The sequence below is a fragment of the Rhinoraja longicauda genome, chromosome 7 (assembly GCF_053455715.1).
Source record: "Rhinoraja longicauda isolate Sanriku21f chromosome 7, sRhiLon1.1, whole genome shotgun sequence".
Lineage (NCBI taxonomy): Eukaryota > Metazoa > Chordata > Chondrichthyes > Rajiformes > Arhynchobatidae > Rhinoraja > Rhinoraja longicauda.
The window spans coordinates 6,078,672-6,104,553 of record NC_135959.1 but is presented as its reverse complement, the minus strand read 5'-3'; positions in this window follow the sequence as shown (position 1 = coordinate 6,104,553).

Genomic DNA, 25,882 nt, shown 5'->3' with positions numbered 1-25,882 from the left:
CGCCCAGCGATCCCCGCACACGAACAATATCCTACACCCACTAGGGCCAATTTTTACATTTGCCCAGCCAATTAACCTACATACCTGTACGTCTTTGGAGTGTGGGAGGAAACCGAAGATCTCAGAGAAAACTCACGCAGGTCACGGGGAGAACGTACAAACTCCATACAGACGGCGCCCGTAGTCAGGATCGAACCTGGGTCTTCAGCACTGCATTCACTGTAAGGCAGCAACTCTACCGCTGTGCGACCGTGCCGCAGAGGGGGGAGGTTACAACGAGGCCTACAATCAGAAAAATCAGAAAAATTAATCAGGACAGTGAAACTAGTCGGAGAACTAGGGTGGGGGACGGGCCTAGAGAGAGGGAAAGCAAGGTTGGCTTGAAGTTAGAGAAATCGATAGAGAAATCCCGTAAACTGAAGGCTCGTGGCCCCCGACCCCACTGGAGAACTGCGGCTTGCCTGCAGTCCGTCTGTCTTTTGTGTTTTTTGTTGTTTTTGTCTGAATTGTAGTTTTAATATGATGTAGTGTTGTATGTTATGTTTTGGGGGTGGGGTGGGAGGGAACGGGAACTGTAAAATTCCCTCTCCCGAACGGAGACGCGACCTTTGTTTCCCGTTGCGGCCTACCACCGGCCATGCACCTGGGACCACCTGGGGCTCTGGTTCGCAGAGCCCACGGCCCGGACTCACCACCTGCGGCGCTGGCTGCCTGCGGATGCTGCGGGAACGGCTGCGACTCGTCTCCGGAGGCTCCGGCGCGGGCCGCCTGGACGTCGGAAGCTCGCAGGCCCCTGGGTGGGGGCCGACATCGGGAGCTCCAGCAGCGGCAGAGGCAGCGTGTTCGCCCGCACCGAATCGCGGGGCTTGGGTCGGCCCGCCACGGACCTTTCACCGTCCGGCGCGGCCTGAAATAGGCCGTGGGATTATTCACCGCCCAGCGGGGGCTTCAATATCGGGAGCCCCGACCGCCCCGACGTGGCAACTCCAACAGCCTGACCGCGGGACAAGACGGCAGGGAAGAGAAAAAGACATTGTGGCCTTCCATCACAGTGAGGAGGGACTGGAGGAGACTCACTGTGATGGATGTTTCTTTTTGTTTGGTGTTAGTTGTGATTGTATGTGTTATTGCATTTTTATTGATTAATCTTATTGGTCTTATTGTTCAACTGCGGGTAATGTTCCATTTCACTACACATTTATGTGTATGTGACAAATAAACGACTATTGACTATATTGACTATTGAGAAAGGAAGAGATTGAACTTTCTACAAGACAATACAATACAACATATCTTTATTGTCATTGTACAGGGGTACAACGAGATTGGGAATGCGCCTCCCATTCGATGCAATAAATCAATTAGCTAATCAGTATTAATTTAAACAACCCAATGAAACAAATTAGAACAGTTTTAAAACAGAATAAAGTGCAAGTAGATCTGTGCCGGTTCACTGTGCGATGTGACCATCCGGCTCAGCAGGACTGGTTCATGGCAGCTATGGCCCTGGGGATGAAGCTGTTCCTGAGTCTGGAGGTGCGGGCGTAGAAGGCCTTGTATTGTCTGCCTGATGGTAGAAGTTCGAACAGACTATTGCAGGGGTGTGAAGAGTCTTTGTGGATGCTGGTGGCTTTTCTGAGGCATCGTGTGTTGTAGATGCCCTCCAAGGCTGGTAGCTGTGTTCCGATGGTCCTCTGAGCTCTATGGACTACCCGCTGAAGAGCTCTCCTCTCTGCCTCCATGCAGCTGAGTTACCACACAGGGATGCCATGTGTTAGGATGCTTTCTATGGTGCAGCGGTAGAAGGTCGTCAGCAGCTGTTGGGGGTAGACCAGACTTCTTCAGTGTTCTTAGGTAGAACAGTCGTTGCTGTGCCTTCTTGACCAGGGCAGCGGTGTTAGTGGACCATGTTAGGTCCTCAGAATTGTGAGTGCCCAGAAACTTGAAGCTGGACATCTGTGGAGGATGTTCATGTTAAATGTATTTTGTGTGTCCTGTTGCTTTTCATTGGTGTGACTACGACAAATGGAATTCCTCGTTATTTTGCAAAACATACTTGACGAATAAATTACGATTATGATTATGATGATATTTAGACCGCTGGGTTGCAAGCTGCCCAAGCGTAATATTATGGTGGCCACGGGGGATATCAATATGTAGGTGGACTGGGGAAATCAGATTGGTACTGGACCCCATGAGAGGGAATTTGTAGAGTGCCTCTGAGATGGTTTCTCAGAGCAGCTACCAGGGAAACGGCAATTCTGGATTTGGTGTTGTGTAATGCACCAGATTTGATTACTGTATGGTGTTTAGTGTGGTGTAGTTCAGTTTAGTTTATTGTCAGGTGTACTGAGGTACAGTAAAAAGCTTTTTGTTGCGTGCTACTCAGTCAGCAGAAAGACAATACATGATTACAATCAAACCGACCGCAGTGTACAGATACAGAATAAAGAGAATAATGTTTTGTGCAAGATAAAGTCTAGTAAAGTCCAATTAAAGATAGTCCGAGGGTCTCCAATGAGGTCGATGGAAGTCTAGTTGGTGATGGGATGGTTCAGTTGCCTGATAACAGCTGGGAAGACACAGTCCCTGAATCTGGAGGTGTGCGTTTTCACACTTCTGTGCCCTTTGCCTGCTGGCCTTGCCGAGGCAGCGTGGTGAAGATGGAGTCAATGGAAGGGGGGTTGGTTTGTGTGATGGTCTGGGCTGGGTCGACAACTCTCTGCGATTTATCGCGGTCTTGGGTGGCGCTGTTACATAGAAGCATAGAAACATAGAAACTAGGCCTGGAAACTAGGCCTGGACACTGTAGGCCCGGAGGCCCAGGTGCGGCCTAACGGAGGTTGCGTAGCAACCCGCCTCCCGGCCCGGGCGGACGCCATTGGTGGATCGGGAGCACGTGTCCACTGGCTGGCTGAGGTCACGTGGGGTGCTGGGCGGTGACGTCACCTTTTGTCCCTTATTTGGGAGTGAGAAAGTTGGCAACCCTATTTAAGACCCCTTGTTCCACCATTTACTGAGATCCTGGACAAACCTCCATTCTAAAGCTATCTGACGAACAAGAGAAGGAACAAATGCCTCCATTTTATTATCAAACATTCATAGCAAGAGACGCAACTAATCTTGCCTGAAGGTTTTGCATATTTTAATCAAGGAGTTAAAAAAATGTTCACTCAGCCAGATCTGCACAAACGAGTCTTCAACGAGCCCGAATCTTCTTACAGACAGAATGCACGATGCATTAATTGAAAAACAAAAACAGAATTCCCTTAATTTGGTCCCTGAGGTTCATATTAATGCTACATCAAATCCAAATAACTGGCACCAGAGATCTAAACGAACGAGATTTATTTAGACTTTAGAGATACAGGCTAGAAACGGGCCCATCAGCCCACCGAGTCCACGCCAACCAGTGACTACCCCATACACTAACACTATCCCACACACACACACCCACACACACTGGGGACAAATTACAACTTTACAATTTTACAAAAGCCAATCACACACACACACACACTGGGGACAAATTACAACTTTACAATTTTACAAAAGCCAATTAGCATCGAAACGTAGAAAAATAGGTGCAGGAGTAGGCCATTCGGCCCTTCGAGCCAGCACCGCCATTCAATGTGATCATGGCTGATCATCCAACAATAGTACCCCATTCCTGCATTTTCCCCATATCCCTCGATTCCGTTTGTGGCGATGGGCCGGAGAGCCTGATTCTACTCCTACGACTTGCGAATATGTGAACTTGTCCCACACACTAGGGACAATTTACAAGTTTACCGAAGCCAATTAACCGACAGACATGCACGTCTTTGGAGTGTGGGAGGAATAATGGTCCCAATGTTGCAGGAAAATTGGTCCCAATGTTGGGGGGAGTTCAGAACCAGGGGGCCACATAGTCTAAGAATAAAGGGGAGGCCATTTAAAACTGAGGTGAGGAGAAACTTTTTCACCCAGAGTGTTGTGAATTTGTGGAATTCTCTGCCACAGAAGGCAGTGAAGGCCAATTAATTCACTGGATGAATTTAAAAGAGAGTTAGATTGAGCTCTAGGGGCTAGCGGAATCAAGGGATATGGGGAGAAGGCAGGCACGGGTTACTGATTGTGGATGATCAGCCATGATCACAATGAATGGCGGTGCTGGCTCGAAGGGGCGAATGGCCTCCTCCTGAACCTATTTCCTATGTTTCTATGTTTCTGTTTCTATGTTTCACATGGAAAAAAACCCACGCAGGTCACGGGGAGAAGGCAGGAAAATGGGATGGGAGGCAGAGATCGAATGGCGGAGTGGAATCGATGGGCCGAACGGCCTAATTCAATAGATAATAGACAATAGGTGCAGGAGTAGGCCATTCGGCCCTTCGAGCCAGCACGGGGTACTGATTGAGAATGATCAGCCATGATCACATTGAATGGCGGTGCTGGCTCGAACGGCCGAATGGCCTCCTCCTGCACCTATTGTCTATTGTCTAATCAGTACCCCGTTCCTGCCTTCTCCTCATACCCCCTGACTCCGCTATCCTTAAGAGCTCTATCTAGCTCTCTCTTGAATGCATTCAGAGAATTGGCCTCCACTGCCTTCTGAGGCAGAGAATTCCACAGATTCACAACTCTCTGACTGAAAAAGTTTTTCCTCATCTCTGTTCTAAATGGAGCCAGCCAGTTTCCAATTCAAAGCCTATAACTTGTGAACTTGTGAAGGTACCAACAACCTGGACAGGAAGCTGGCTTCCGAAGGAAGGAAGGAAAGAAGGAAATAAAAAGGTCGGGTTTCATGGCAGCTGCAGCTACGGACACTGGGCTGTGAATGGAAAGTGGATAGGTCATTGGATGAACTAGGTCTGAAGAAGGGTCTCGACCCGAAACGTCACGGTGGCGCAGCGGTAGAGTTGCTGCCTTACAGGGAATGCAGCGCCGGAGACTCAGGTTCGATCCTGACTATGGGCGCCGTCTGTACGGAGTTTGTACGTTCTCCCCGTGATCTGCGTGGGTTTTCTCCGAGATCTTCGGTTTCCTCCCACACTCCAAAGACGTACAGGCATGTAGGTTAATTGGCTGGGCAAATGTAAAAATTGTCCCTAGTGGGTGTAGGGTAGTGTTGGTGTGCGGGGATCGCTGGGCGGCGCGGACCCGGTGGGCCGAAGGGCCTATTTCTGTCCAAGCTTTTTGTAAATTCCCCCTTTGACCAAATGGTGCTCCGGATTCCTCCCACAATTCCAAAGATGTGCAGGTTTGACCCTAGTGTGTGGGGGTAGTGTTAGTGTTCACAAGTACACGTTCACAAGTTATAGGAGTAGAATTAGGCCATTTGGCCCATCGAGTCCACTCCGCCATTCAATCACGGCTGATCTCTGCCTCCTAATGCAATTTTCCTGCCATCTCCCCATAACCCTTGACACCCGTTCTAATCAAGAATTTGTCTATCTCTTCTTTAAAAACATCCACTGACTTGGCCTCCACAGCCCTCTGTGGCAATGAGTTCCACAGATTAACTACCCTCGGACTAAAGAAGTGCGAGAGGGGATCGCTAGTCAGTGCAGACTCGGTGGGCCGAAGGGCCTGTTTCCGCGCTGTATCTCTAAAAAAAACTAAACTATATATGCTCTTTGTGTGTAGGAAGGAACTGCAGATGGTGGTTTAAACCGAGGATCTATATACTTAAACTCTCGTTTATTTGTTTGTTTGTTCCTGAACTACAGCCAAAACGGTAAACGATAGCGCGACAATTCTAGGCCCACCTTACTCACCGTCGTCCCTTTGGTGCTAATGGAAGAAGTTTCATTGAAATCGGTGTGATATTATTAAAGTTATTCACATTTTAAAAGTTTAAATCTATCTCCTAGGGAGGGGGAGGGAGGGAGGATAAGGGAGGGGGGAGGGAGGGGAGGAGGGGGGAGGGGAGGAGGGGGAGGGAGGGGGTAGGAGGGAGGATAAGGGAGGTTGAGGGGGATGGAGTGGGGGGAGGGGAAAGGGGAGGGGGAGGGGGGAGGGAGGGGAGGAGGGGGGGAGGGGGGAGGGGAGGAGGGGGAGGGAGGGGGTAGTAGAGGAGGGAGGGAGGGAGGGGGTAGGAGGGAGGATAAGGGGGGTTGAGGGGGATGGAGTGGGGGGAGGGGAAGGGGGAGTAGAGGAGGGTGGGGGAGCGGGGAGGAGGGAGTGGGGGAGGAGGGGCTGCTGCACCAATGCAGGAGAGGTTTGGGCCCAACGGGTCCACTTAGTCTAGTAGACACTTAAAGCTGGAGTAACTCAGCGGAACAGGCAGCATCTCTGGAGGAAAGAGATGGGTAACGTTTCGGGTCGAGACCTTTCCTCTGCTCTTCAAAAGCTTCGAGCAAAGGTTGTGGTGTGGGCCTTCCTGGGGGAGAAAGCAAAGACGAATCTGTCAAAAGAAGAATGACTCAAAATGAAGAGATGATCCAGAGTTATTTGATCATTTTATTTTTAACAGGGCTGTAATCTGTTCCCAGGCAAGCTTAATCAATGCCCAGCTTCATTTCATAGCCTTGATTTGGCCATATGTTGCTTCTGCTGAGTGTCCCTCCAGGCAAGTCTTCACTGTGTGTGGAAAGGCGTGCTGCTGACAGAATAATCATTTGGATTTCAACCATGGCGGAGCCGAGAAGAGCAGAGTAAGCATAATTGTCCTGAACAGGAGGCGTACGAAATCACGAGAGGAACAGATCGGGTGGATGCACAGAGTCTCTTGCCCAGAGTGGGTTGAATCGAGGACCAGAGGGACGGACGTGGGTAGACAATAGGTGCAGGAGTAGGCCATTCGGCCCTTCGAGCCAGCACCGCCATTCACCGTGATCATGGCTGATCATTCACAATCAGTACCCCGTTCCTGCCTTCTCCCCGTACCCCCTGACTCCGCTTTCTTTAAGAGCTCTATCCAGCGTTCTCTTGAAAGCATCCAGAGAATTGGCTTCCACAGATTTACAACTCTCTGACTGAAAAGGTCAGGTACATGGACAGGACAAGTTCGGAGGGATATGAGCCAAGGGGAAAAGATTTAATATGACTGTAGAAGTCTAGAGGTTGGGAATGTCATGTTGCAGTTGTCTAAGATGTCGGTGAGGCCGCATTTAGAGTATTGTGTTCAGTTCTGGGCACCATGTTATAGGAAATATGTTGTCAAGCTGGAAAGGGTACAGAGAAGATTTACGAGGAAGTTGCCAGGACTAGAGGGTCTGAGCTACAGGGAGTGGTTGAGTAGGCTGGGTCTCTATTACTTGGAGCGCAGGAGGATGAGGGGGGATCTTATAGAGGTGTATAAGATCATGAGAGGAATAGATCGGGTAGATGCACAGAGTCTCTTGTCCAGAGTAGGGGAATCGAGGACCAGAGGACATAGGTTTAAGGTGAAGGGGAAAAGATTTAATAGGAATCAGAGGGGTGACTTTTTCACACAGAGGGTGGTGGGTCTATGGAATGAGCTCTTATAGGAGGTAGTTGAGGCTGGGACTATCCCAGCGTTAAAGAAACAGTTAGGCATGTACATGGATAGATTTAGGTTTTAGATTTTTTAGATTTAGAGATACAGCGCAGAAACAGGCCCTTCGGCCCACCGAGTCCGTGCCGCCCAGCGATCCCCGTACATTAACACTATCCTACACACACTAGGGACAATTTTTACATTTACCCAGCCAGTTAACCTACATACCTGTAAGTCTTTGGAGTATAGGACAGGTTTGGAGGGACATGAGCCCAAAGCGGGCAGGTGGGACTAGGGTAGCTGGGACACGTTGGCCGGTGTGGGCAAGTTGGGCGGAAGGTCCTGTTTCCGCGCTGCACCACTCTCTGTGTTTGGCTTTCCTGAGGATATGATGTATCTTTCACTCTCCACAGAACAAGCGTTTCTGCCTCAGCTTTCAGATAAGTGCAATCCTCGGAGTTCCCTCGTGTACTTCGTGCTGGAGCAGGGCGGCACGGTGGCGCAGCGGTAGAACTGCTGCCTGACAGCGCCAGAGACCCAGGTTCCATCCTGACCAAGGGTGCTGGTTCCGTTCCAGTTTAGTTTATTGTCACGTGCACCGATGTACAGTGAAAAGCTTTTTTGTTGCGTGCTAACCAGTCAATAGACAATAGACAATAGGTGTAGGAGGAGGCCATTCGGCCCTTCGAGCCAGCACCGCCATTCAATGTGATCATGGCTGATCATTCTCAATCAGTACCCCGTTCCTGCCTTCTCCCCATACCCCCAGACTCCGCTATCCTTAAGAGCTCTATCCAGCTCTCTCTTGAATGCATTCAGAGAATTGGCCTCCACTGCCTTCTGAGGCAGAGAATTCCACAGATTCACAACTCTCTGACTGAAAAAGTTTTTCCTCATCTCAGTTCTAAATGGCCTACTCCTTATTCTTAAACTGTGGCCCCTTGTTCTGGACTCCCCCAACATTGGGAACATGTTTCCTGCCTCTAGCGTGTCCAAACCCTTAATAATCTTATACGTTTCGATAAGATCCCCTCTCATCCTTCTAAATTCCAGTGTATACAAGCTTTGTCGCTCCAGTCTTTCAACATACGACAGTCCCGCCATTCCGGGAATGAACCTAGTAAATTCCGGGAATTAACCTAGTAAATTCCGGGAATGAACCTAGTAAATTCCGGGAATTAACCTAGTAAATTCCGGGAATGAACCTAGTAAATTCCGGGAATTAACCTAGTAAATTCCTCCCACTTTCCAAAGATGACAGGTTTGTAGGATGACACTGGAGTAACTCAGCGGGACAAGCAGCATCTCTGGGGAGCATTTTGTGCTCTCAACACAAAATGGTGCGTTCTTCGAGCATTTTGTGTCCTTCTTCGATGTAAACCAGCATAGAGTCATAGAGTGATACAGCTTTTAAACGGGCCCTTCGGCCCTGCTTGCCCACACCGGTCAACATGTCCCAGGCACACTAGTCCCACTTGCATGCGCTTGGCCCATATCCCTCCAAACCTGTCCTATCCATGTACCTGTCTAACTGTTTCTTAAACTTCGGGATAGTCCCAGCCTCAACTACCTCCTCCGGCAGCTCGTTCCATCTGCCCACCACCCTCTGTGAGAAAAATTTACCCCTCTGATTCCTATTAAATCTTTTCCCCTTCACCTTGAACCTATGTCCTCTGGTCCTTGATTCACCTACTCTGGGCAAGAGACTCTGTGCGTCTACCCGATCTATTCCTCTCATGATTTTATACACATCTATAAGATCACCCCTCATCATCCTGCGCTCCAAGGATTAGACACCCAGCATCTGCAGTTCATTCCTGCAGGTTTGAAGGTTAATTGGCCTCTGTAAAGAAAAAAGTAAATGATTCCTTGTGTGTAGGATAGTGCTATCCACTGAACTACCATCTACCTCATTGATATCTCTCGGACTATCCTTGATCGGACTTTGCTGGCTTTACCTTGCACTAAACGTCATTCCTTTCTCATGTTTCTAATCTATACACTGTAAATGGATCGACTGTAATCGTATATTGTCTTTCTGCTGACTGGTTAGCACGCAACAAAAAGATTTTCACTGTACCCTCGGTACACGTGACAATCAACTAAACCGAAACTGAAACTATTGTTCACTTAAGGCAGAGATAGATAGATTCTAGATTAATGTGGGTGTCAGGGGTTATGGGGAGAAGGCAGGAGAATGGGGTTAGGAGGGAGAGATAGATCAGCCATGATTGAATGGCGGAGTAGACTTGTTGGGCCGAATAGACAATAGACAATAGGTGCAGGAGGAGGCCATTCGGCCCTTCGAGCCAGAACCGCCATTCAATGTGATCATGGCTGATCATTCTCAATCAGTACCCCGTTCCTGCCTTCTCCCCATACCCCCTGACCCCGCTATCCTTAAGAGCTCTATCTAGCTCTCTCTTGAATGGCCTGATTCCTGTCTGATTGTGGATGATCAGCCATGATCACAATGAATGGCAGTGCTGGCTCAAAGGGCCAGATGACTCCTGCTGCACCTATTTTCCATGGTTCCATGTTTCTATCTCTTATGAACTCCAAAGACGTGCATGTCCACAGGCCAATTGGCTTCGGTAAGACTGTAAATTGTCCCTGCCGTTTCTGGTCGGACAGGGGTTAGTGTTTGCGGGGATGGCTGGTCGGCACGGACCTGGTGGGCCGAAGGGCCTGTTTCCACGCCGTAACTGGTAAAGTGTAGAGCCTGGATTAGAGGCCAGTGAGATTTCCCTTTCCCCGCACTAAAACCACGCTCCATGTAACTTTGCTGAGTGTACAAGTCTGTCTAATGTCCCCAGGGCGTAACTATCCTCTTTGACCTTCCACATGTATCGGAAAATGATTAACACTTGAGAGAGAAAAAAAACAAAAACCCCATTGTAATTTATTGGAACATGACACGGTGCTTTGCATAGCAATTAAGAGGTTGGTTTTTTTTTCCCCTCAAAATAAAATCAATGGTCAATTTTCATTCTTGGAGGAGATTTCAAAGTCACATCACAAAACAGGAGAAAAATGGGAGAGATTTTTCATTCGACTTAAATGCCTGTGAAACGACGTGTAAGTCTCTGAGTGTCGGCTCTGAGCCTGAGACGCATCTCGGGATGTTGTGCCACACGGAGGATGCCATGTGGAGTTTGGTTTAATTTAAGCCCCTGTCCCACTTCGGCGATTGTTTAGGCGACTACAGGCGACTAGGCTGTCACCACACGGTCGCCTGTACAGCCGTGAGTCGTCTCCAAAGGATCGTAGCGTCTTTTCGGTCGCCGCTGGATTTTGAGATGTTTAAAGATTTTCGGCCACTGTTGGTCTGACGCCAATGATCGTAGCTTGACGTCTCCTGACGGGGTCGCTGTCGTAGGTTGTCGCCAGGTGACGTAGGTTGTCGCCGGTGCTGACTTCGGTGAATTCAGTTGCCGCCGACACGGTCGTAGCTTGCGTAGCTTGTCGCGGGTGGACGTAGGTTGACTTCGGTTGCCGTAGGTTGTCGTAGGTGCGGTCGTAGGTGGACGTCCTACGTCTCGACGATCGGGTCGCAGAAACAGGCCCTTCGGCCCACCGAGTCCGCTCCGACCAGCGATCCCGGCATCCTGTCACTATCCTTCACACATTAGGGGCAAATTAAAATTTTACCGAAGCCAATTAGCCTACCAAACATGTGCGTCTTTGGAGTTCATAAGAGATAATAATAATAATAATAATAATAATACATTTATTTTATTTAGCGCTTTTCAAGATACTCAAAGACACTTTAAAAAACAAACAAGACATAAAAACAAACAAACAAACAAAAGATTTGTTCACAAAATGCTGGAGTAACTCAGCAGGTCAGGCAGCATCTCGGGAGAGAAGGAATGGGTGACGTCTGAAGAAGGGTCTCGACCCGAAACGTCACCCATTCCTTCTCTCCCGAGATGCTGCCTGACCTGCTGAGTTACTCCAGCATTTTGTGAATAAATCGATTTGTACCAGCATCTGCAGTTATTTTCTTAAACAAAAGATTTGTCCTGACGGAGAAGCGTCCTCTCACGTCAGGGTCAGGCAGTGGACAATAAAGAACACAAGACACACAATTACAATTTAACACAAACAACCATCACAGTGATTGCTCCAGGCACACCCTCACTGTGACGGAAGGCAAAGAAAAGTCTTGTCTCCTCCTCATTCTTCTCCCGTGGTCAGGCAGTCAAACTGCTGCCTCGAGGCTATCGAGGCTCCTGACTTTTGAAGCCCCCGACGGGCGATGGAAAGTCCCAGGCCGAGCCGAGCAGGCCGATGAAGGTCCTGAGCCCCCGATGGAAAGTGCCGCGGCCAGGCCACGCAGGGCGATGGAGGGCCTGTGAGCGGGTCGATCGACCCTCGGGCTTCGGGGCGGTCGAAGCTGTTACGGCTGGAGCTCCCGATCTGCGATCTGCGGGGCCCACGGCCGAAGATGGTAAGTCCAGGCCCTGCGACCGGAGTTTTCAAGGTCAATCCCAGCTGGAGGCCGCCGACTCCACAGTGTACGAGCAGCATTAGGCCATTCGGCCCATTAAGTCTACTCCGCCATTCAATCATGGCTGATCTATCTCTTCTTCCTAACCCCACCATCGAGAACCAGAGGACTGTAGTTTTATGACTTCATTTACATCTTCATTAACGGCAGGGTGGCGCAGCGGTAGAGTTGATGCCTTACAGCGCCAGAGACCCGGGTTCGATCCCGACTAAGGGTGCTGTCCGTACGGAGTTGTGTATGTTCTCTCTGTGACCTGTACGGATTTTCTCCAGTATCTCCGGTTTCCTCCCACACTCTGTGGAATTCATTGCCACAGAAGGATGTGGAGGCCAAATCAATGGATATTTTAAAGGCAGAGATAGATGGATTCTTGATTAGTGCAAGTGTCAGGGGTAATGGAGAGAAGGCAGGAGAATGGGGTTAGGAAGAAGAGATAGATCAGCCATGATTGAATGGCGGTGTAGACTTGATGGGCCGAATGGCCTGATTCTGCTCGTATCTCTTATGAACTCCAAAGACGTACGGATTTGTAGGCTAATTGGCTTCGGTAAAATTATAATTTGCCCCTAATGTGTGTAGGATAGTGACAGGATGCCGGGATCGCTGGTCGGAACGGACTCGGTGGGCCGAAGGACCTGTTTCTGCGACCCGATCGTCGTGGCTTAGGACATCCACCGACAACCGCGTCTACACCAACCTACGACTTCTCGGACTGGAGGCCTGTGACCAGTGGTATGCCTCAGGGTTCGGTGCTGGGCCCGTTACTGTTTGTCATCCACATCAATGATTTGGATGGGAACATACAGGGCAAGATTAGCCAGTTTGCTAAGGATACAAAAGTTAGTGGTTTTGCAGATAGTGAAGATGGTTGTGAACGATTGCAGCAGGATCTGGATCGATTGGCCAGGTGGGCGGAGGAATGGTTGACGGAATTTAATACAGAGAAGTGCGAGGTGTTGCATTTTAGGACGTCTAACAAGGGCAGGACTTACACAGTGAATGGTAGGCCTCTGAGGAGTGTTATAGAGCGGAGGGATCTAGGAGTACAGGTTCCTTGAAGGTCGAGTCGCAGGTGGATAAGATGGTCAAAAAGGCTTTTGGCATTTGGCCTTCATCAGTCAGAGTATTGAGTATAGATGTTGGGAGGTCACGTTGCAGTTGTATAAGACGTTGGTGAGACCACATTTAGAATATTGTGTTCAGTTCTGGTCACCACGTTATAGGAAAGATATTGTCAAGCTTGAAAGGGTTCGGAAAAGATTTACGAGGATGTTGCCAGGACTAGAGGGTGTGAGCTACAGGGAGAGGTTGAGTAGGCTGGGTCTCTATTCCATGGTGCGCAGGAGGATGAGGGGGGATCTTATAGAGGTGTACAAAATCATGAGAGGAATAGATCGGGTAGATGCACAGAGTCTCTTGTCCAGAGTAGGGGAATCGAGGACCAGAGGACAAAGGTTCAAGGTGAAGGGGAAAAGATTTAAAAGGAATCCGAGGGGTAACTTTTTCACAGCTATTTTCCACAAGTGATAGTTCTGCTCAACAACCAAAGTCTGTAGTCTCTTTTTTGCTCTGGTTTATTTCCACCCAAATGTTTAGACCGTAATGTTGTGTCCTTATTGTTTTGATGTGTTTACGCTTTATTCTTAATTGTTAACTGTATGTTTGTGTTGTCATTTGTGAGCGGAGCACCAAGGCACATTCCTTGTATGTGCACATACTTGGCCAATAAACTTATTCATTCATTCATTCATTCATTCATTCATTCATTCATTCAAAGGGTGGTGGGTGTGTGGAACAAGCTGCCAGAGGAGGTAGTTGAGGCTGGGACTATCCCATCATTTAAGAAACAGCTAGGCAGGTGCATGGATAGGACAGGTTTGGAGGGATGTGGACCAAGTGCAGGCAGGTGGGACTAGTGAAGCTGGGACATTGTTGGCCGGTGTGGGCGAGTTGGGCCTGTTTCCACGCTGTATCGCTCTCTGACTCTATACAGGGGAACAGTCTTGCATGAGGGGAGATGGTGTGTGCTGGGGAATATCGTTCACGGCAAAATAAATAGTTTGAGATGAATCGGCGAGTGTTTACTGAGCCTGGGGCGTGAGAACAATTTATTTTGCTGGGCACATCTATTAGCGACGATGCAGTCTAGTGTCAAGGGCTCACGCTGAAGTGGGGATAGCAGCAGGGAGAGAGAGCAGGAGGTTACACACCGCGCTGCGCCAGTGGAAGCAAGGCTCGAGACCGCAGCTGTGCGTGAAGCTGGAAACTGGAGATTACACTCGCTCCACCGGTTACCTCGCGAGGCTGAATATTACCCACTCCATTTTCGAGACAGATGCTGCCATGGAATCGTTCCAGCTTACGGCTAGAGGGAGCGACACGTGGGCGCGCACGGTGGCGCAGCGGTAGAGTTGCCGCCTTACCGCGGCTGCCATGGAGGGAGTACAGAGAAGGTTCACCAGATTGATCCCTGGGATGGCAGGACTTTCATATGAAGAAAGGCTGGATAGACTCGGCTTGTACTCGCTGGAATTTAGAAGATTGAGGGGGGATCTTATAGAAACTTACAAAATTCATAAGGGGTCGGACAGGCTAGATGCAGGAAGATTGTTCCCGATGTTGGGGAAGTCCAGAACAAGGGGTCACAGTTTAAGGATAAGGGGGAAGTCTTTTAGGACCGAGATGAGAAAGATTTTTTTTCACACAGAGTGGTGAATCTGTGGAATTCTCCGCCACAGAAGGTAGTTGAGGCCAGTTCATTGGCTATATTTAAGAGGGAGTTAGATATGGCCCTTGTGGCTAAAGGGATCAGGGGGTATGGAGAGAAGGCAGGTACAGGATACTGAGTTGGATGATCAGCCATGATCATATTGAATGGCAGTGCGGGCTCGAAGGGCCGAATGGCCTACTCCTGCACCTACTTTCTATGTTTCTATGTTTCTATGTCAGCGCCGGAGATGTGCAGGAAAAAAACTGCAGATGCTGGTTAAAATAGACGGTAGACACAAAAATGCTGGAGTAACTCAGCGGGTCAGGCAGCATCTCGGGAGAGAAGGAATGGGTGACGTTTCGGGTCGAGACCCTTCTTCAGTCTGATAGCTAAACTAAACTAAATAATTTAACCTCCACCCTTTGAATGAATGAATGAATGAATGAATGAATGAATGAATGAATGAATGAATGAATGAATGAATGAATGAGTTTATTGGCCAAGTATGTCTTATAGCTAAACTAAACTAAACTAAATAAGATAAAAAATCAAACAAACAAAGAAACAATGATAGTGTAAAGACAGAAATAATCCTCGCAAGTCTATATAGTTGGAGCTTAATGGAAGGTTGTGATGTTTAACAGCCTGTTGGCTGTAGACAAAAGACAATAGACAATAGACAATAGGTGCAGGAGGAGGCCATTCAGCCCTTCGAGCCAGCACCGCCATTCAATGCGATCATGGCTGATCACTCTCAATCAGTACCCCCGTTCCTGCCTTCTCCCCATACCCCCTCACTCCGCTATCCTTAAGAGCTCTATCCAGCTCTCTCTTGAAAGCATCCAACGAACTGGCCTCCACTAACTTCTGAGGCAGAGAATTCCACACCTTCACCACTCTCTGACTGAAAAAGTTCTTCCTCATCTCCGTTCTAAATGGCCTAGGCTGTAGGGAAGAAGTTGTTCCTGAACCTGGACATTACAGTTTTCAGGCTCCTGACCCTTATTCCTTGTCGGATAATTGGCTTCGGTAAAGATGTAAAACTGCCTCTGGTGTGCGTGGGATCGTGCTACTGTACGTGGGGAACGCTGAGACCGCACCTGGAGTACTGTGTGCAGTTTTGGTCTCCAAATTTGAGGAAGGATATTCTTGCCATTGAGGGCGTGCAGCGTAGGTTTACTAGGTTAATTCCCGGAATGGTGGGACTGTCATATGTTGAAAGACTGGAGCGACTAGGCTGGTATACACTGGAATTTAGAAGGATGAGAGGAGATCTTATGGAAACGTATAAGATTATTAAGGGGTTGGACACGTTAGAGGCAGGAAACATGTTCCCAATGTTGGGGGAGTCCAGAACAAGGGGCCACAGTTTAAGAATAAGGGGTAGGCCATTTAGAACTGAGATGAGGAAAAACTTTTTCAGTCAGAGAGTTGTGAATCTGTGGAATTCTCTGCCTCAGAAGGCAGTGGAGGCCAATTCTCTGAATGCATTCAAGAGAGAGCTAGATAGAGCTCTTAAGGATAGCGGAGTCAGGGGGTATGGGGAGAAGGCAGGAACGGGGTACTGATTGAGAATGATCAGCCATGATCACATTGAATGGCGGTGCTGGCTCGAAGGGCCGAATGGCCTCCTCCTGCACCTATTGTCTATTGTCTATTGTCAGCACGGGCTCGGTTTCCACGCTGCATTTTTAAACTAACGACCCTTCGGCCCATCGGATCCAGGCCGACCATCAAAATCGTGCAGTCGCGCAGGTTTATATGTTAATTGGCTTCTGTAATTAATTGTGGCTGTGCCTAACGGCTGCGGCTCGCTGGCAGTCTGTTTGTCTTTTTTCCTTTTTTGTTTTGTTTGTGCGTCGGTGTTGGGATGGTTTTTGTTTTTGTTTTTGGCTGTGTATGTGTGGGGGGGGTGGGGTGGGGTGGGGTGGGGTAGGGGGGGGGTGGGGTGGGGGAAACCTTTCTTTTTTTAGGTCTCTTCCCCGGGTCGCGGATCGGCCTCGGGGCCTTCCATCGCCCGTGGGGCCTTCCATCGCCCGGCGCGGCTCGGCCGCTGGACTTAACATCGCCGGCGCGGCTCGGCCACGGGACGTTTCAGTGCCCGGTGCGGCTCGGCCGCGGGGCCTTCCATCCCCTTGCTGCCTGTCCGTGGGCGCGGGGGGAAGAGAGGGGAAGTTTTGTTGCCTTCCATCACAGTGAGGGGGTGTTTGGAGTCACTGTGATGGATGTTTGTGTTGGGGTCGGGTGTCCTGTGTTCTTGTCTTTGTGTTTTGTGACTGCTGGAAATGTAATTTCGTTCGGTACCTCGGTACCGAATGACAATAAAGTTCTGTACTGTAAAATGTTCCTAGTGTGGCAGGACAGAATCTCACTGTACCGAGCGAGGCATATGTGTCAAAAAATGATTATTATGACTGTAATGCGGTGAATCCTGCCATCACTATTTCTCGTTCTCTTATTCACTTATTATCTCAAATTTGGATCAACATCCAGATTTAGATCTGGTGCCTGTGGGTCTTGGTTATATTTACACTCGATTTCCGTGAGGTGCATTCTGTACATATTCAAGTCTGTTCTCTGTTTACCGACTGCTGGTGTTTGTGTTTTCCCCTTAGTCAGGCAGATGATAACGGCCAAGACAAACTAGCCAGGCTCACCACGACGGGGCGGCACGGTGGCGCAGCGGTAGAGTTGCTGCTTCACAGCGCCAGAGACCTGGATTCCGTCCTGACCACGGGGGTGCTGTGCTGTCTGTACGGAGTTTGCACGCTCTCCCCATGACCCAGCGTGGGTTTCCTTCGGGTTTAATTTAGCTTTAGCTTAGAGATAAAACTGAGGTGAGAAGGAACTTTTTCAGCCAGAGAGTTGTGAATTTGTGGAATTCTCTGCCACAGAGGGCAGTGGAGGCCAAATCACTAGATGGATTTAAGAGAGAGTTAGATAGAGCTCTGGGGGGCTAGTGGAATCAAGGGATATGGAGAGAAGGCAAGGCACAGGTTACTGATTGTGGACGATCAGCCATGATCACAATGAATGGTGGTGCTGGCTGGAAGGGCCGAATGGCCTCCTCCTGCACCTATTGTCTATGTTTCTATGTTTCTAGATACAGCTCGGAGACAGGCCCAGGTCCGTGACGACCAGCGATCCCCGTAGTGTCCGGCCCTACAGTGTTCGGGCCTACAGTGTTCGGGCCTACAGTGTTCGGGCCTACATTGTCCGGGCCTACAGTGTTCGGGCCTACAGTGTTCGGGCCTACAGTGTCCGGGCCTACAGTGTCCGGGCCTACAGTGTCCGGGCCTACAGTGTTCGGGCCTACAGTGTTCGGGCCTACAGTGTTCGGGCCTACAGTGTCCGGGCCTACAGCGCCATCCAGGCCTAATATATGTTACAAGGGCGGTCCCGTATGGGACAAACTAATTTAGCCCAAAATACGGGATGTCCCGGCTAATACGGGACAGTTGGCAACCCTAGTCACTCAGGATCCTCAGGATGGAAAAATCAAGCACTAGAGGGCAGAGGCTTAAGTTGAGAGGGGCAAAGTTTTAAGGAGATGTGCAGAACAAGTTTTTTACACAGAGGGTAATAAGTGCCTGGAATACATTACCAGAGGAGGTGGTTGGGATAGATACGTTAGTAATATTTAAGAGACCTTTGGATAGGCATATGGATAAGCAGGGAATAGAGAGATGTGGATCATATCCACACCCAACACTCTTGGTGTGAAAAGGTTCACCTCAGATTTATTTTTCCCTTCACCTTGTCCTCTGGTTCTCGATTCACCAACTCTGGGCAAGAGACTCTACATCTACCTGATCCACTCCTCTCATGAGAGACACACAGAGAAAAGGAGAGAGCGGGAAAAAAGAGAGAGAGAGAGAGAGAGAGAGAGAGAGAGAGAGAGAGAGAGTTAGAGAGAGAGAGAAAGAGAGAGAAAGAGAAAAAAAAAGAGAAAAAGAAAAAGAAAAAGAGAAAGAGAAAGAGAAAAAGAAAGAGAAAGAGAAAAAGAGAAAGAGAAAAAGAGAAAGAGAAAGAGAGAGAGAGAGAAAGAAAAAGAAGAAAAAGAAAAAGAAAAAGAGAAAGAGAAAGAGAAAAAGAAAGAGAAAGAGAAAAAGAGAAAGAGAAAGAGAAAAAGAGAAAGAGAAAGAGAGAGAGAGAGAAAGAAAAAGAAGAAAAAGAAAAAGAGAAAGAGAAAGAGAAAAAGAGAAAGAGAGAGAGAGAAAGAAAGAGAGAAAGAGAGAGAGAGAAAGAGAGAGAAAGAGAAAAAAAAAAGAGAAAAAGAAAAAGAAAAAGAGAAAGAGAAAGAGAAAAGGAAAGAGAAAGAGAAAAAGAGAAAGAGAAAGAGAGAGAGAGAGAAAGAAAAAGAAGAAAAAGAAAAAGAGAAAGAGAAAGAGAAAAAGAGAAAGAGAAAAAGAGAAAGAGAAAAAGAAAGAGAAAGAGAGAAAGAGAAAAGAGAGAGAGAGAGAGAGAGAGAGAGAGAGAGAGAGAGAGAGAGAGAGAGAGAGAGAGAGAGAGAGAGAGAGAGAGAGAGAGAGAGAGAGAGAGAGAGAGAGAATAAACAAGTTAAAGCTGGGAAATGCAGGCCAGGACTGGCGTTGAATCTAAAGGCCAATAGGCCGCCCATGAGGATTGTCGGCCATGGTAATCTGCGGATAAAGGATGCTCAATATATACTTTACATTGATGGGTTTTTGTTCTGTGGGGGAATCACTGGTTCGGATGCTGAGGTAGGAAGTTACCAAGGGCTGGGCTGATGCCCTGTACAGGGACACTGGGGAGGGTGGGAGAGCTGCACCAGCTGTGCCTCTCTCTCTCAATTCACTGATTAACAAGTGATTGTCCTTCAGAGCAGCAGAAGCGTCAGAACTCGCAACACAGAACAGAGCATAACGCCACTCTCTGACACCAAACACACGAATATCCAAGCCGTATCCCCTCGCTGTTATTCCATGCTACATGTATGTGCAACTTGGTGTGCGAGTGTGTGTGTGTGTGTGTGTCGGGGGGGTATGTGTTGGGGGTATGTGGGGGGTGAGAGTTTGTGTTTTTGTGTATGCGTGTGTCTGTGTATGCGTGTGTCTGTGTCTGTGTGTGTTTGTGTATGTGTGTTTGTGTCTGTGTGTATGCATGTTTGTGTATGCGTGTGTTTGTGTATGTGCGTGTTTGTATGCATGTGTCTGTGTATGTGTGTCTCTGTGTGTGTGAGTGTGTGATTGTGTATGTGTGTGTTTGTGTATGCGTGTTTGTGTATGTGTGTGTTTGTGTATGTGTGTGTTTGTGTATGTGTGTGTTTGTGTATGCGTGTGTCTGTATTTGTGTCTGTGTGTGCATGTGTGTGTGTCTGTGTGTATGTGTGTGTTTGTGTCTGTGTGTGTGTGTGTTTATGTGTGCGTTTGTGTATGTGTGTGTTTGTGTATGCGTGTGTGTGTGTCTGTGTGTATGTGTGTGTTTGTGTATGCATGTGTCTGTGTGTGTGTGTCTGTGTGTATGTGTGTGTTTGTGTATGTGTGTTTTTGTGTATGTGTGTGTCTGTGTATGTGTGTCTGTGTATGTGTGTGTTTGTGTATGCGTGTGTGTGTGTATGTGTGTCTGTATGTGCCGGTGTATGTGTGTTTGTGTATGCGTGTGTCTGTGTATGTGTGTGTGTGTATGTGTGTCTGTATGTGCCGGTGTATGTGTGTGTTTGTGTATGTGTGTGTTTGTGTATGTGTGTGTTTGTGTATGTGTGTGTTTGTGTATGTGTGTGTTTGTGTATGCGTGTGTCTGTGTATGTGTGTATGTGTATGTCTGTGTGTATGTGTGTATGTGTGTATGTGTGTGTTTGTGTGTGCGTGTGTCTGTGTATGTGTGTGTTAGTGTATGTGTGTGTTAGTGTGTGTGTGTGTTTGTGTGTGCGTGTGTCTGTGTATGTGTGTGTTTGTGTATGCGTGTTTGTGTATGTGTGTGTCTGTGTATGCGTGTTTGTGTATGTGTGTGTCTGTGTATGCGTGTTTGTGTATGTGTGTGTCTGTGTATGCGTGTTTGTGTATGCGTGTTTGTGTATGCGTGTGTATGTGTGAGAATGTGGGGTATATGTGTTTGTGTGTGTATGTGTTGTGTGCAGGAAGGAACTGCAGATGCTGGTTTAAACCGAAGATTGACAGAAAAAGCTGGAGTCACTCAGCGGGTCAGGCAGCATCTCTGGAGAGAAGGAATGGGTGACGTTTTGGGTCGAGACCCTTCTTCAGACTGAGAGTCAGGAGAAGATCATAAGGTCACAAGTGATAGGAGCAGAATTAGGCCATTCGGCCCATCAAGTCTACTCCGCCATTCGTTCATGGCTGATCTATATCTCCCTCCTGACCCCATTCTCCTGCCTTCTCTCCACAACCCCTGACATCTGTACTTATCAAGAAAGGGAAACGAGAGATATAGACGGTGATGTAGAGAGATCGAGAACAAATGAATGAAAGATGTGCAAACAAGTAACAATGATAAGGGATACAGTCCATTGTTAGCTGTGGGCTAGGTGAAAACAAGTTACAGACAATGAAACTCAACAGGAACTAGTACAATAGACAATAGACAATAGGTGCAGGAGGAGGCCATTCAGCCCTTCGAGCCAGCACCGCCATTCAATGCGATCATGGCTGATCACTCTCAATCAGTACCCCGTTCCTGCCTTCTCCCCATACCCCCTCACTCCGCTATCCTTAAGAGCTCTATCCAGCTCTCTCTTGAAAGCATCCAACGAACTGGCCTCCACTGCCTTCTGAGGCAGAGAATTCCACAGATTCACAACTCTGACTTATATGCTTCATAAGAATGAAGATCATTCAATAATGATGAGGAATTAAAAGGATGAGAGGAGATCTTATCGAAACGTATAAGATTACTAAGGGGTTGGACACATTAGAGGCAGGAAACATGTTCCCAATGTTGGGGGGGTCCAGAACAAGGGGCCACAGTTTAAGAATAAGGGGTAGGCCATTTACAACTGAGATGAGGAAAAACTTTTTCAGTCAGAAAGTTGTGAATCTGTGGAATTCTCTGCCTTAGAAGGCAGTGGAGGCCAATTCTCTGAATGCATTCAAGAGAGAGCTGGATAGAGCTCTTAAGGATAGCGGAGTCAGGGGGTATGGGGAGAAGGCAGGAACGGGGTACTGATTGAGAATGATCAGCCATGATCACAATGAATGGCGGTGCTGGCTCAAAGGGCCGAATGGCCTCCTCCTGCACCTATTGTCTATTGTCTAATGACCTGGGTGGGGGAGGGGCGGAGAGAGAGGGGATGCAAGGTTTACTTGAAGTGAGAGAAATCAATGTTCATACCGCTGGGGTGTAAGCTGCCCAAGCGAAATATGAGGTGCTGTTCCTTCAATTTGCGCTGGGCCTCATTCAGTGGAGGAGGCCCAGGACAGAAAGGTCAGTGTGGGATTTTGAGGGGGAGTTAAAGTATTCAGCAACCGGGGGTTCTGTTATGGCTTGTTAATCATACAATGTCCCGATATTGGGGGGAAGTCCAGAACCAGGGGGTCTCACAGTTTAAGAATAAGGGGTAGGCCATTTAGCACTGAGATGAGGAAAAACTTTTTCACCCGGAGAGTTATGAATCAGTGGAATTCTCTGCCACAGAAGGCAGTGGAGGCCGATTCACTGGATGTATTCAATAGAGTAAGATACAGCTCTTAGGGCTAACGGAATCAAGGGATATGGGGAGAAAGCAGGAACGGGGTACAGATTTTGAAAGATCAGCCATGATCATATTGAATGGCGGTGCTGGCCTGAAAGGCCAAATGGCCTTCTCATGCACCTATTTTCTATGTTTCTGTGTTACAGCGCCAGAGAGCCCAGTTCGATCCCGACTACGGGCGCCGTCTGTACTGAGTTTGTACATTCTCCCGTGACCTGCGTGGGTTTTCTCCGAGATCTTCAGTTTCCTCCCACACTCCAAAGACGTACTGTACAGGTTTGTAGGTTGATTGGCTTGGTGTAAATGTGACTTTTCTCCAGTGTGTGTAGGATAGTGTTAGTGCGCGGGGATCGCTGGTCGGCGCGGACTCGGTGGGCCGAAGGGCCTGTTTCCGAGGCTGTATCTCTAAACTAAAACGAACCTAAACCCGGAGGAAACCCACGCTGGGTCACGGGGAGAGCGTGCAAACTCCGTACAGACAGCACCCCCGTGGTCAGGATGGAACCCGGGTCTCTGGCGCTGTGAGGCGGCAACTCTACCGCTGCGCCACCGTGCCGCCCCGTCGTGGTGAGCCTGGCTAGTTTGTCTTGGCCGTTATCATCTGCCTGACTGAGGGGAAAACACAAACACCAGCAGTCGGTATCGTAAACAGAGAACAGACTTGAATATGTACAGAATGCACCTCACGGAAATCGAGCGTAAATATAACCAAGACCCAGAGACACCAGATCTAAATCTGGATGTTGATCCAAATTCGAGATAATAAGTGAATAGGAGAACGAGAAATAGTGATGGCAGGATTCACCGCATTACAGTCATAATAATCATTTTTTGTCACATATGCCTCGCTCGGTACAGTGAGATTCTGCCCTGCCACACTAGGAACAATTTACAGAAACCAATTAACCTACAAACCTGCGCGTCTGCACGATTTTGATGGTCGGCCTGAATCCGATGGGCCGAATGGTCTTGAGTTTATAAATACAGCGCGGAAACAGGCCCCTCAGCCCACCGAGTCCGCGCCGGCCAAATAATGAGACCAAATCATGTTCGCCACAGACATTGTGGGCTGAAGGACCCTGATTCGCACTGTATCTCTAAACTAAAACTAATGCTCCAAAGACGTGCAGCTTTGTTGTTTAATTGGCTTGGTATAAACGTAAAATGTAAAACTGTCCCTCGTGTGTGTAGGGTTGTGTTAGTGTGCGGGGATCGCTGGTCGGTGCGGACCCGGTGGGCCGAAGGGCCTGTTTCCGCCCTGTATCTCTAAACTAAACTAAAGTAAAGTAAGCTAAGAGAACTTAGAACTGAGCGAAAAAGTTTTTTCTCATCCTGGGATTTATCAGCTTTCAAGCTCACCAAAGTATCTAAAAATATATTTTTGATGAACACTTAGTTCCTCCAGCTCATCGTTCTCACTGGACCAGCCGTTCCTGAATTACTCTGACAGGTTTTATCTACTTTCTTACTTGAAGACAGACACCAAAGTATTCCGTACAAATTCTCCGTTCTTTTGTTATTCCCTGTTATTACTTTCTCCTGAGTCCGTTGTTATATTTCTCACCTTCTCCTGCCGATTCCTTCATCTGTTCCTGTTTTCTAAAATGCTCTAAATCATCAGCGACTAGGCTTGTATACACTGGACTGGAGCGACTAGGCTTGTATACACTGGAATTTAGAAGGATGAGAGGAGATCTTATCAAACGATTGTTAAGGGGTTGGACACGTTAGAGGCAGGAAACATGTTCCCAATGTTGGGGGAGTCCAGAACAAGGGGCCACAGTTTAAGAATAAGGGGTAGGCCAATTAGAACTGAGATGAGGAAAAACATTTTCAGTCAGAGAGTTGTGAATCTGTGGAATTCTCTGCCTCGGAAGGCAGTGGAGGCCAATTCTCTGAATGCGTTCAAGAGGAGCTGGATAGAGCTCTTAAGGATAGCGGAGTCAGGGGGTATGGGGAGAAGGCAGGAACGGGGTACTGATTGAGAATGATCAGCCATGATCACATTGAATGGCGGTGCTGGCTCGAAGGGCCGAATGGCCTCCTCCTGCACCTATTGTCTATTGTCTATTGACCAGCGAGGTTTGTAGGTTAGTTGGCTTGGTATAAATGTAAATTCTCCCTAGTGCGTGTAGGATATTGTTAGTGTGCGGGGATCGCTGGTCGGTGCGGACTCGGTGGGCGAAGGGCCTGTTTCCACGCTGTATCTCTAAACTAAACTAAATTCATGAACTTTATAATAGAAAAGTGAGTGTTTAATGTAAACATACTGTGGCGAGAGGACTGACTACTTTATCTTTTAGTTTAAAGACGCAGAATGGAAACTGGGTGTGTGATGACCAACCATCATCTGCACACTAGTTCTATCGGAATTTCTTCAGTCAGAGGGTGATGAGGGTGGCACGGTAGCGGAGTCAGGGGGTATGGGGAGAAGGCAGGAACGGGGTACTGTTGAGAATGATCAGCCATGATCACATTGAATGGCGGTGCTGGCTCGAAGGGCCGAATGGCCTCCTCCTGCACCTATTGTCTATTGTCTATTGTCTATTGTACCAGCGCTGCAGTTATTTTCCTACTTGGCTAATCTATCTCTCCTGCCTTCTCCCCATAACCCCTGACACCCCGTACTAAACAAGAATCTATCTACCTCTACCTTAAAAATACCCGTTGACCTGGCCTCCTCAGCCTTCTGTGGCAAAGAATTCAGAGATTCACCACCTTCTGACCAAAGAAATTCCTCCTCATCTCCTTCCTAAAGGAACGTCCTTCAATTCTAAGGCTGTGACCTCTGGTGCTGGATTCTCCCACTGGCTATTATTATTCTAAAGACATTCTGCACACGAGCGAACTGAAAAGTCCCGTTGGAGAGAGCGGAAGATGTGACTCAAGCCCTTGGAACATAGAAATATACAACAGGCGAACAGATCCTTCAGCCCAGGATGTGTGTGCAGAAGAGAAACGAATCCCAGGAATGAGTGGGTTAACCTATGATGAGCGTTTGCCGGCACTGGGCCTGTACTCGCTGGAGTCGAGAGGGATGAGGTGGGGGGGGGACCTCATTGAAAAGCTCGGATAGTGAAAGGCCTGGATAGAGTGGATGTGGAGAGGATGTTTCCACAGGTGGCAGAGTCTAGGACCAGAGGTCACAGCCTCGGAATTTAAAGGATGTTCCTTTAGGAAGGAGGTGAGGAGGAATTTCTTTAGCCAGAGGGTGGTGAATCTGTGGAATTCATTGCCCACAAGAAGGCCGAGGAGCCCAAGTCAGTGGTTGATTTTTACGGAGAGCTAGATCGATTCTTTTGATTAGTGCGGGTGTCAGGGGTGATGGGGAGAAGGCAGGAGAATGGGGTTAGGAGGGAGAGATAGATCAGCCATGATTGAATGGCGGAGTCGACTCGATGGGCCGAATGCCCTAATTCTGTTCCTATCACTTATGAACTTAAAAAATCATAAGGTCATTAGTGATAGGAGTAGAATTAGGCCATTCGGCCCATCAAGTCTACACCACCATTCAATCATGGCTGATCTATCTCTTTCTTCTAACCC